Here is a 12368-nt window from a genome sequence, read left to right as displayed (position 1 = left end):
CAAACTCCAGACTTAGTGCTTTCACTACTAGTCTATGAGTTAATTTGGGCTGGCTAAGAGCAAGGGGGGGCAGTTTAAAAACTGGAGTAAATTTAGTTCAATGGATATCAGAGGAGTGCTTTAACAAACATAACAGGAAAGTCAAAGGATTTGATTGAGAAATTAATGATAGACATGCCTGAGAAGGAAGACTGAGGTCAAATTGTGAGTGACTTGAATACCAGAGTAAAGGGTATAGATCATAGAGAACTGCTAAAAAATTGGGGACAGCATAGAAGTATTATATTGGGAATATTAAGCTATAATTGCTTCTGGAAAAATAAAAAGAGGGATAGGCCAGAGCCAAGGAGACACATTAGAAAGGGACAGGCACATTGTCCATGGAGAGATAATTAAGATCTAGATTAATAAAAGGATGCCAGTATGAATTAATTTAAACTTGGGACCAATAAAATATGTAATCTAGTTAAATTCTAGTCTGATTCAGTAGTTTCCTTATTATTTTAGTTGACTAACTTTCTGGGGTGTGTGTGTGTGTGTGTGTGTGTGTGTGTGTGTGTGTGTGTAACCTAGGGAATTCTCTCTATATATACATAAAATATATAGATGGATCTGGTGGCTCACACTTGTAATCCCAGCATTTGGGAGCCTGGGACAGGAGGATTGCAGTTCACAGACAACCTCAGCTATTTAGTGAGGCCCTCTGAAACTCAGTGAGACCCTGTTTCAAAATAAAGAATAAAAAATAGGGCTGGGGGTATAGTTTGGAGGTAGAATGCCCCCGGTTCAATCCTCAGTTCTGCCAAAAAAAAAACCCCACATATATGTATGTATGTATTTAATGTGCTTTTATTGCTACACTATAGTCTCACATCATAATGTAAATCACATTGACAATGACATACATGCACACAGCACTTGGTGGATTCCTCCCCATTTCCCTCCCTCTCAAGACAGAGTACCAAGATTGACTTTGGTATATTCACATGTATACACATAGTGGATGGTATTATTTCCATTAATGAACCTTAGTATTCCTCCTTTCCTAACCTTAGATCTCCCCTGGCTCCATTGAGGCTTCTCCATTGTACACCTTCTTGTATCCCTATTACTCCCTATCCTGCACATATTAGGGAAAGCATATGATACTTCACTTTCTGGATTGCTAATATCACTTAACATAATGTTCTCTAGGTCCTTGCTTCCTTCTTGCAAGTAACATAATTCTGTTCTTCATATATTGCTGAGTAGAATTCCATTGTGTGTATTTCCCATAATTTTTAATTCATTCATCTGTTGATGGATACCTAGGTTGGTTCCATAATATGGCTATTGCGAATTGTGCTGTTATTAACATGAGTATGCATATATTACTATAGTCCTCTGGTTTCAGACCCTTTGGAAAGATACCCAGTATTGCTACAGCTGGATCATGTGATGGATCCATTCCTATTTATTTTCTAGTACTGGGGATTGAATCCAGGAGCATTCTATCTCTGAGCTATACCCCACCCCATTTTTTATTCTTTATTTTAAAAAACAGTCTCATTAAGTTGCAGAGGACCTCACTAAGTAGCTGAGGCTGGCTGCAAACCTGTGAACCTTCTGTCTCAACCTCCCTAGTACTGGGATTACAAGCATGTGCCACCATACCCGGCCATCATTCCCAATATTCTAAGGAATCACCACACTGATCTTCATAGCAGATAAACTAGTTTGAAATCCCACCAACAGTGTAGAAGAGTTTCTATTTCCCCACATCCTTGCCAACATTTATTGTTATTTGACCTCTTTATGACTGTCATTCAGATCGCAGTTAAATGAATCTCACTGTAATTTTGATCTGTTATCTTCCTAATTGCTGATGATGTTGACCATTTTTTCATATATCTATTGACCATTTGTATTTCTTCTTTTGTGAAGTGTCTATTCAATTGAGTTGCCCATTTCTGGATTGGGTTGTTTTGCCATTGTAAGGTCTTTTAAGCTCTTTGTATATGCTAAATATTTGTCCTCTATCAGAGGGATAGCTGGTACAGATCTTTTCCCATTTTGTAGGCTTTCTCTTTAGACTCTTGATGATTTCCTTTGATGAACAGAAACTTTTTTTTCCATGAAAGCAATTTATTAACAGAAAATAATCTGAGGAATCCTGTTCACAGATGGTGACCACGACGACCCCCCTTCCTGTGGGTGCTGTCAGAGGGAATGGGGGTGACATCCTCAATCTGCCCGATCTTCATACCAGAGCGAGCAAGGGCTCTGAGGGCTGACTGGGCTCCAGATCCAGGAGTCTTGGTCCTGTTCCCTCCTGTAGCCCGGAGCTTGATGTGCAGGGCGGTGATGCCCAACTCCTTGCACCTCTGGACCACGTCCTCGGCAGCCAATATGGCAGCATATGGGGAGGACTCATCTCAGTCAGCCTTCACCTTCATCTCACCAGTCACACAGCAGATGGTTTCCTTGCCAGACAGATCAATGACATGGACAAAGGTGTCATTGAAGGACGCAAAGATGTGGCAGACACCAAATACGTTCTCTCCTTCAGCCACCTGAGGGCCGAGGCTGATGATCTGTTCTTCCTTCTTTTCTTTCCCCTTGCGAGGTGCCATTTCTGCGCTTCGTATCCCGACTCCGCCACCGGAAAGCGAACAGAAACTTTTTAGTTTGATGCCATCCCAGTTATTAATTCTTGTTTTAATTGCCTGAGCTTTGAGGGTCCTTGTTGAGGAAGTTTCTACCTGTGCCTATATGTTGGAGTGTTGAACCTATGCCTTCCTCTATAGCTTTACAGTGTCTGGTCTGATTTCCAGGTCTTTGATCCATCTTAAATTGATTGTGTGCAGGGTGAGAGGTAAGGATTTAGTTCCATCTCTCTATAAATAGATATCAAGTTCTTCCAGCATCTGTTGAAAAGGCTATCTTTTCTCCAGCATATGTATTAGGCCCCTTTGTCAAAGATCAATTGACTGTAAGTGTGTGGACTAGTTTCTGTATCTTCTATTCTCTTCCATTGGTCTGCATGACTGTTTTTGTGACAATACCATGCTGTTTTAAATATTATAACTCCATAGTGTAATTTGAAGTCAAGAATTATGATGCTTTCTGTATAGTTCTTGTGGCTGAGAATTGCTTTGGCTATTCTGGGTCTTTTGATACTCCATATAAAATTTATGATTGATTTTTTTCTAGGTCTGTGAAGAATGACATTGGTATTTGATAGGGATTGCATTGATTCTGTAGATAATTTTTGTTAGAATAGCCATTTTGATGGATATTTAGTCTGCCTATCTAAGAGTAGGGGAGATCTATCTTCTAAAGTATTCTTCAATTTCTTTCAATAGTGTTTTGTAATTTTCATTGTAGAGGTCTTTTACCTCTTTGGTTAGGTTTATTCCTAGTTATTTTATTGGTTTTGAGATTATTGGAATGGAATCGTTTTCTGTATTTCTTTCTCCGTGGATTTATGATTGTTAAGTATAAAAACTACTGATGTTTTTCAGTTTGATTTTGTATCCTGCTATTTTGCTGAATTGATTAATTAGCTCCAGTAGTCTTTTGGTTGAGTTTTTTGGGTCTTCTAGATATAGGATCATGTCATCTGCAAAAAACTTAAAGATAATTTTAATTCTTCTTTTTCTATTTGAATTCCTTTGATATCCTTCTCTTGTCTTATTGCTCTGACAAAAATATGTAGGACTATATTGAAAAGAGATGGTGATAGTGGGCATCCTTGTCTTGTTCATGATTTTAGAGGGAATTCCTGCAGTTTTCCCTGTTCAATATGATGTTGGCTTTGGGTTTATTGTATATTGCCTTAATGATGATGGGATATGTTTCTTCTATTCCAATTTTCTGCAATATTTTTAACATGAATGGGTGTTGGATTTTTGTCAAATGCTTTTCACCATCTATTAATATGATCATTTAATTTTGTTCTTAGTTCTACTTATGTCTTGATTTGTGTATGTTGAATCAGCCTTGGTTTCCTGGGATAAAACCAACTTGGTCATGGTATACAATTTTCTTAATGTGGCTTTGAAAGTGCATGGCTAGTATTTTGTTTAGAATTTTTGCATCTATGTTCATCAATGATATTGGTCTCTAATTTTTTTCTTGAGCTATCTTTATTTGGTTTTGGTATTAATATGATACTGGCCTCACAAGGAGTTTGAAAGAATTCCATTTCTTTCTCTTTCATATAATAACTTGTGAAGTGTTGGTTTAGTTCTTCTCTGAAAGTTTTGTAGAATTCAGTTGGAAACCCATCTGGACCTGGGATTTCTTTGATGGCAGAATTTTGCTATTTCTATTTCTTTGCTTACTATTGATCAGTTTAGGTTTTCTATATTTCCTTTTTCTTTCTAATTTTAATCATTTGAGTTTATTCTCTTTATTTTGGTTATATTGGCTAGGAGTTTGTCAATCTTGTTAATCTTTCAAAGAACCAGCCTTTTGATTTTTTGATCATTCATATTTTTTTCTTAACTCTATTTCATCTCTTATTTTAATTATTTCTTGCTTTCTTTTGGCTTTGGATTAGACTGTTCATGTATTTTTTTAGGTCCTTGAGATATGTCATTAGGTTGTTTATTTGGCAACTTTCTGGTTTTCTTATGTGAACACTCAGAGATATAATTTTTTTTCTTAATACCACCTTCAAAGTGTACCATAGATTTTGGTACATTGTATTTATATTTTTGCTTAATTCCAGGAATTTTTTTCTCCCCTTATTTCTGTTCTAATCTATTCCTCATTAAAGAGTGTATCATCTAGTGTATCATTTAGTCTCCATGTATTTATGTAATTTCTTTTGGTTTTCCTGTTGTTGATTTTTACTTTTATTCCATTATGATCTGAAAAGATGCAGGGAATTATATTACATCTTTTGAATTTGTGATGCTTGCTTTGTGGCCCAGAATATGGTCTATTTTGGAGAAGGTTTCATGGGCAGCTGAGAAGAATGTGTATTCAGCTCTTGCTGGTTGAAATATTCAGTATATTTCTATTAGGTCTATATGGTTTATCATGTTCTTTAGGTCTGAAGAATCTTTACTCATCTTTTGTCCTGAAGTTCAATTCTAGTGGCATGAGTGGTGTGTTGAAGTCTCCTAATATTATTGTTTTGGGGTCTATTTGAGACCTGATGTGCCAAAAAATTTGTTTTACAAATGTGGGTCCACCCACATTTGGGGCATAAATGTTTACTATAATTATATTTTCTTGATGGATAGTTCCTTTATTAATAAGAAGTGCTCCACTTTGTCACTTCTAATGTATTTTAGCTTAATGTCTGTTTTATCAGATATTATTGTTGCTACCCCTGCTTGTTTTCAGTCTCCATTTGCATGGTATATCTTTTTTAATCTTTTCACCTTTAGCCTATGGATATCTTTGTCTATAAGGTGAGTTTCATACAAGCAGCATATAGTTGGATTATGTTTATAATACACATTGCCAGTCTGTGTCTCTTAATTTGGGAGATAAGCACTTTGATATTCAGTGTTGTTATTTGGAATATTATTTTTGTCTTCTGTCATATTGTGTTCTATTCTGTTTGATATAGTATTATTTCTTCTCTGCTTAGTTGCCCACTTGGTGGAATTTGCTTAGTCTCTGGTTCTGGAATCTGCCTCTTTTTTCTTCTTTATGATTTATTTTTTAAAGTATTTTCTCTAGTGCTGGCTTGGTGTCATGATTTTTTATTTCTGCTTATCTTGGAACATTTTTATTTGTCCATAAATTTAGAATGGTATCTTAACTGGATATAGAAGTCGTGTTTGGAAGTTCTTTACTTCCAGGGTCTGGAGTACATCATACCAATTCCTTTTGGCATTCATGACTTGGATTGTGAAGTCTGGAGTGATTTCTTTTTATTGTTTTGTCCCTTAATGTCACTCGTTCTTTTGTTCTCACTGCTTTTAAGATTCTTTGTTTGGCCTCTATGTTAGTAATTTTGATTATTACTTGGCCTGGGAGGTCCTTCTTTGATCTTGTCTTAAAGTATTCTCTATGTATCCTGCAAATGTATGTACAAATCTTTTTCTATTTTTGGAAAATTCTCTGAAAATTTTTCTAAAGAGATTTATGGTACCCTTGGTTTGTGCTTCTATTCCTTCTTCAATGCCTTTTATCTATATGTTAGGATGTTTTGTATTATCCCATAATTGTTGAATGTTTAGGTTGTGTTGTTATGTCTTCTTTATACTGTTGACTGTCTTTTGGGTTAGCATAAACTGTCTTCCAAGAGTGATACCCTGTTTTCCATGTGGTCTAACCTGCCAGAGTTATTTTCTATTGCTGTCTTCAATTAATTTGACTCCATTTCACTCAAAGCCTCCTTCTGCTTCTTTTTGAAAGTCTCAATTTACTCCTTCATTTCTTGTACACTTTCTTTGAGACCTTTCATCATTTTGTTTTTTAGTGCTACTGGGTATGGAACCCAGGGGCATTCTACCTTCCAGCTATTCATCAGCCCTATTTTCTTTTATTCTTTATTCTGAAACAGTGTCTCACTGAGTTGCAAAGGGCCTCACTAAGGAGCTGGGGCTGTCCAAAAACCATAATCCTTATGTCTCAGTCTCCCAAATGCTCAGACTATAAGTGTGTGCCACCACGCCCAGCTACTTTCACCATTTTGAATATCAAAAATTGGAATTCTACTTCTTGTATTTCATGTAGATGAGTATTGGTAATATCCCTTGTTGTTAAGTTGTAAGAGCTTTTGTTTCTTCACTGTTCTTTGTTCTCATATTTTCAGAGTTCTTGGGTTTGTGTTTCTGTTGTTTTTGCATCATCTTCTTCTTTGTGTGTGAGTCCTGTGTTTATTTGCTATACCGTTATAATAAAGTCTATGCTGGGAGTATATATTCACCCCTACCAATATGGCTCAAGTACTCAAACTTTTGAGTTTGTCTCCCAGAGTTTCTTTAGCTAAATATAGTTCTTAATGCAGGTAAGCAGGAATCTCTGATTACCTGCAGATCACTATGCTCTCCTAGCCAAAACTCTACAGGGCCATAGACTGTAATGCTTTATTTAGAGCCTGCGGCCTGATGGATGACACTTCATGCACCCCCTCTGGGATGCATGAAGACCAGTGTTGCTGTACTGATTATGAGCCCATAATACTGCAGTGTTGGCCTCTTGCCTTGGTGACCAATGGGCTTAGACTCAGCAAAGTCAGTGATTGCTGTGTTCTGAACTTATAGTCCAGCTTTCTGAGCTTTAATGGTTCCTAGGACATCACTCCAAATGTTCTGGTTATGGTCACATGAGGTACTTTGTCACTAGCTTACATATATGCCAGGTACAAACTCTGCTGGTAAAGAGAGCATTGATCTCCCAGCTTTTGACTGTGATCAACTGGTACCCTCTTGGGTCCCTGGCCTCTTGGTACAGTCTGGCTGATATGTGTTGCTACCACTTTCTGCCCAAGGCCCAAGGTATGGCAGGGAGATGATGCATGGTTCCAAGCCTGGGGCTTATGTGGCTCAGTTCCTTAGCCCCAGGGACACCACTCCTTTTCTGGGCAGCTGTACTTCCAGAGGCCCTTGCTGGCCTCTAGTTCTAATGTTTTTTGATGCCCAAACATGGCCAGGCACAAATTCACTGTCTTCAGAGCCTGCATACTTGGTGGTAGGCTGAGCTATTTCTCTCTGGCACCATGAGTCAGTGTCCCACAGTAATCCCTAGAGATCCTACAAAGGCTTCACAAATTGCAGACTACAGTTCCCTTTTATCTGTGTCTAGGGGCTATCTACTAATTCACATTTCTACTGTGTTTAATAGCAGTTCCCACTCTTGCTTCCACAGGTGTAGTTTTCAAGGTCTCAGGCCCTCTGTGGGCCTATTTTCTTGCCCTTTGGCCAGGTATAGTCAGCTTCTCCCACTGGAATGGTTTGGGTTTGTTAACATACATTGTTGATGGGTGCTATTCCGGATCACTGCCTGAAGAGATGGGGTCAGCTGCCCCTATGGTGTCTGACTAGATTATCTATTCTATTGGGTCCCTTTTGAGCATGGGATGAAATGCTGATCACTTTTGCTGATGGTCTGTACTGTCAGCCTCATAACAATCCAGTTTCTTCCTGGAGGTCTCTGGAAGCCACAGTGCTAGCAACCACCAGTTCTTCTGGTGTGGCCTGACCCAGGTGAAACTGCTATATCTCATTCCCCAGGAGATACTCATGGAGTGCTTTTTTGGGTCTTTGCTATTTTTTCTAGTTCTGGTTCCACTGCTTTTCAACTTATTATTTTTATTTTTGGTGGTACTGGGGTTTTGGAAACCCTTCTACCTCTGGGCTACACTCCTCGACACCTAGTTTTTTATATTTTTATTTGGAAACAGGGTCTCTTAAGCCAGCAAGCCTGGCTTCAAGCCAGCGCAATCCTCCTGTCTCCGACTCCCAAGTGCGGGGATTACAAGCGTGCGCCACCACGCTCGGCTTTTAACTTTCTTTTTTTGTTGTTGAGTTTTTCACTGCTTTTCTTCCCTTGTCAAGAAGCAGTCTTCCTGTTAGTTGAGTTTAGAATTTCAGCATGCTCTATTCCTGCTGTCTCCCTCTACATTTCCATCTTAGTTCCTCCAAGAGATCTGTCTTCTAAGCATGGTCACTCAGGAGCCTACCCCTAACCCAACTGGTAGAAAAAAAAAAAATCTCAGCCTGGAAATTCCAATGAAGGTAAGTCTGTACCTAAAGGCTACACTTGCTGAGGCTATCCTCAAACCTGTAATCATTCCTGTCTCAGCTTCCCAAGAACTGGGATTACATGTGTTCACCACCTGCCAAGACAAAATTATTCTTTCATCATTGATTCAACACAGTTATTATTTGTGTGTGTGTGTGTGTGTGTGTGTGTGTGTGTGTGTGTGTGGTACTGGGGAGTGAACTCTGTAAGGGAGGGTGTTTCTGGCTCTGAGCTATACTCCCAACTTTTTTTTATTTTAAAACAAGTCTTACTAAGTTTCTGAGGCTAGCCTCTAACTTGTGATTCTCCTATTTCAACCTTCAAGTGTTGGCATTTTGCTATCACCTCCATCTCCTATATGGTTGCTTTTTAAAATATGTAAATATACAACTGAAGAATGATAATTTTGCTTTTAGAGAAAGGGGAAATCAATGGAGTTATAGGAAAAATAGTATTTGTTTAGGAAAATACCTGGATAAAATATTTAGTTTATGGATATCAGCTCTCTGACAATTGCCAGAATAATCCAGAATAGTTCCATATTGTTCCAGAAGGCAATTAAGTGGACATTTTGAGGTTGGATAGAGCTAGTAGTTAAGTGTGAGAGTCTAAGAAGAAGTCAAACATACCCAAAATATGTTGGATTGATTGTTTTTCATTGGAGAAGACACTCAGTAAAAATTTATGATTCAGGATTTACCAAAAGTCCTAAAACTAGGAATATGTGATTTTTTAAATTTAAATTTGAAAATTAAATGATACTAAAATATTTAAATCCTCAAATTGAGAGCATAGCACGAGGCCCCTTTTCCATCAAGATTTGATCATTACCAATATTGTGCCATGCTTGCCTAAATCTCTTTTTCTTTCTTTGTTATATGGAAACAAATCTCAGAAATTATGGAATTTTAACTCTACATACTCCAAGATGTGTCTCTAAAGGAATATGGAGCTGAGCTCAGCTGAGAGTAAAGAGCTAGCCCAACAAGTGACCCAACAGGAAGCCCAGCAGGCCCAATTCTTGGTAGAAAAGTTTTACCTGGACAAGTAACAGTTTCATTAAGGACCCTCATCAAGAGTAAGAAATGAGTTTGATAACAAAGAACTCCATTCACAAAGAAGTGAATGTGTTTTTCCTCCAGTTTTTTTTTTTTTTTTGAGAAGCCAGCTAGGGGTCCTACAGTCTACCCAATCCCAAACCCCAGTATCATGTGATGGTTCCCTTTGTACTCATCCCTTTGAGCCCTCTTGGATTACAGTGACAATGACTGAAGACCAACCTTTGTCTGGGGGAATGACTTTCCTCCTCTTTATGTTGGCCAGAGGGGTTGGGACATTATATGATTTCTCAATGACTACCTAGTGTTGTTCCCTCTACCAAAGTGTAAGGAAATCACCACTATCCCAGGAATTTTCAATAAATTTTTATTACTTAAGCTAAAAAGATGAACTCTTTCAAAATCATCATCTAATACCACTTTTATATATAACAACTTATGTCTTGATATTATTTTGATATTTGCAGATGTTCAGTCCATGTTAAAATATACCTATTTGCCTAAAATTTTTCTTATGCAGCTAGTGTATTGAATGATAATTCATAATCCACACATTGCTTTTGAATATTCTGGCTCTCAGGTCCTTTTAATGTAGAGAAAGTCTCCTCCCCCTCTACTCTGCTTCCTCATGCTATTATTTACGTTGTTGAAGAAACTGGATCTGTTGTCATTTAAGAATTTCCATGTTGTGAGTTTGTTGTAATACTCATTTTCTAGTTATTTTTGGTACTGTTTTGGAATGTGTTCCTTCATATCCTTTAAGTAAATTCTTTGCCCTGCTCAGCTTTGAATCAGAAGATCTAATGAGAGAAAAATAATTAAGGAGATACTTTCCAGGCTGGTAGCAGACTGTGGAAAAGAGAAAGCACAGAAGTTGAAATTCGAGGCACAGATCAAGAAGACAAAGAAAGCAAAACAGGAGAAGGAGAGAATAAAGCTATCCCCCTGGCTACCTTACCAAAGGAATTGAACCATATTTGAGAAAATGGGGTATAGAAATAAGGGAAATCCCCCCTTTGCCCACTTAAGTTTGCTAAAATGAACTGACAATAGACATCAACAAATGGCCATACAATTCATTGATGGACATGAGAGCATCACAGGAAGGTGATTACTCAAAAACCCAATGAGATTCAGAAATCTATCTATCTATCTATCTATCTATCTATCTATCTATCTATCTATCATCTATCTATACACATACATACCCTTTGTCATGAGGGAGAGGGAAGTAGGAGAATGTAGGCAATTTCAAGGGGTAGTACATGATTTTCAAGGATTTTAATAGGAGGCCCCAAAGCAAATAATAGTTTTGTTACCAGGTGGAAGATTAAAAAATTTTCCCACACAACCTTAGTACTTGCTTTCCTGCATAGAAAGCATTCAAACAGAAAGTACAAATGGGGAATACTGAAGGTTTATTTAGACACCATGTGAAGGCACCATGTGAGAAAGGCCATGAAGAGAGAGGAAAAAGCCAAGCTCCAGGAGAAAGCTCTGGGATGGGCCATTCCTGGGAATGGAAAGGAGGCCTGGGGCAATGGTTACACTCAAGACGTGGGGTCTGGGAAAGTGGCCTGGAGGATTTTGTTTTGTTTTCCACCTGGAAGCCTTTTCTGTGAATTCATGTGCACTTGGGGAGGTTGCTATCTCTTTTCCTGCCACACCTTAGTAAGTTTGGATTTTCTCTCCATCCCCTTTCCAAGGGGGTGGGAAATTGAGGCTCTGCAGGTGTCTCCCAGTAAGTCCCATTCGGCCTTATCTGCTAATATCTAGCTAGCTACCTAAAAGTTTGTAAATGATTCTCTCAAAATTGAATGTGCTAAAGAACATAAAATAGCTTGTGACAAATTTAGTTAGGTAGGGTGACATTCTTCATTCTTTAATCTTTGCTGGTCAGTGGAATATCACAGAGGGGATTGAGGCAGTGATGTGCCTTTTTTGGTAGATCTGGTCTTTAGGTACAAATAATATTTTGGAGAAAAGCCCCTCTGTGTGCTTGGGGTGGAAGGAGAAACAAGGAAATGTTGGAGAAACCTGGGTTTTAAGGCAGCTTCCAAGGTCTTCCAATCCTTTAAAGTTCTCAGCTTGTTGAAGTGCCTTACTTTGGGGTATTATTTTCTTAAACTTAATAGAGATATCAAGTGTAGAGTCTCTAAGGCAGTCTATATTAAGACTAAAAGATCATCTTAATAAGATGATGGAAATCTGAATAGTATAATGTGTTAAATCCATTAAATAAATTATTGATACATTGACATTATAGATTCTTTAAACATAGATTGTGTTTATTTCTCTTGAGGAAAATATAGATTATGACATTTATTGTAGAACCATGTAGAATTTAGGGGCAAATAGTGTGCTATAATCTAGTTTTATATTTTGTTTTATGGTATTAGACTATTAAAAAAGCAATAGAACTGAAATGTCTTATTCTTACCTGATTTTATTGTCACACTTCTTTTCACACTCTTCCTTTTTTGTTGGCCAGCATCCTTGTTCATGTTAAGCCTAAAACTTTAAAGTGTCAAAGAAAAGTACTGCTGCAGGCACCAGCAGCTGACTTTGCTTTTACTTAAGTGTGAGATAGCACTCACAGCTGTCAACTTGTATTCTTTT

The 12368-nt window shown here is 37.8% G+C and overlaps 1 pseudogene across 1 annotated transcript; it reads right to left on the bottom strand.

The window, feature by feature from the left end:
- Positions 1 to 2156: 2156 nt before the first annotated feature.
- Positions 2157 to 2612, bottom strand: LOC308263360 (small ribosomal subunit protein uS11-like; annotated as a pseudogene). Its single transcript has one exon. The product of its transcript is annotated as a small ribosomal subunit protein uS11-like (transcript).
- Between the last annotated feature and the right edge of the window lie 9756 nt (positions 2613 to 12368).

The sequence above is a fragment of the Muscardinus avellanarius genome (assembly GCF_963383645.1).
Source record: "Muscardinus avellanarius genome assembly, chromosome: 5".
Taxonomy (NCBI): Eukaryota; Metazoa; Chordata; class Mammalia; order Rodentia; family Gliridae; genus Muscardinus; species Muscardinus avellanarius.
The sequence above is the reverse complement of the archived record's forward strand: the minus strand, read 5'-3'. Positions and strand labels throughout refer to the sequence as shown.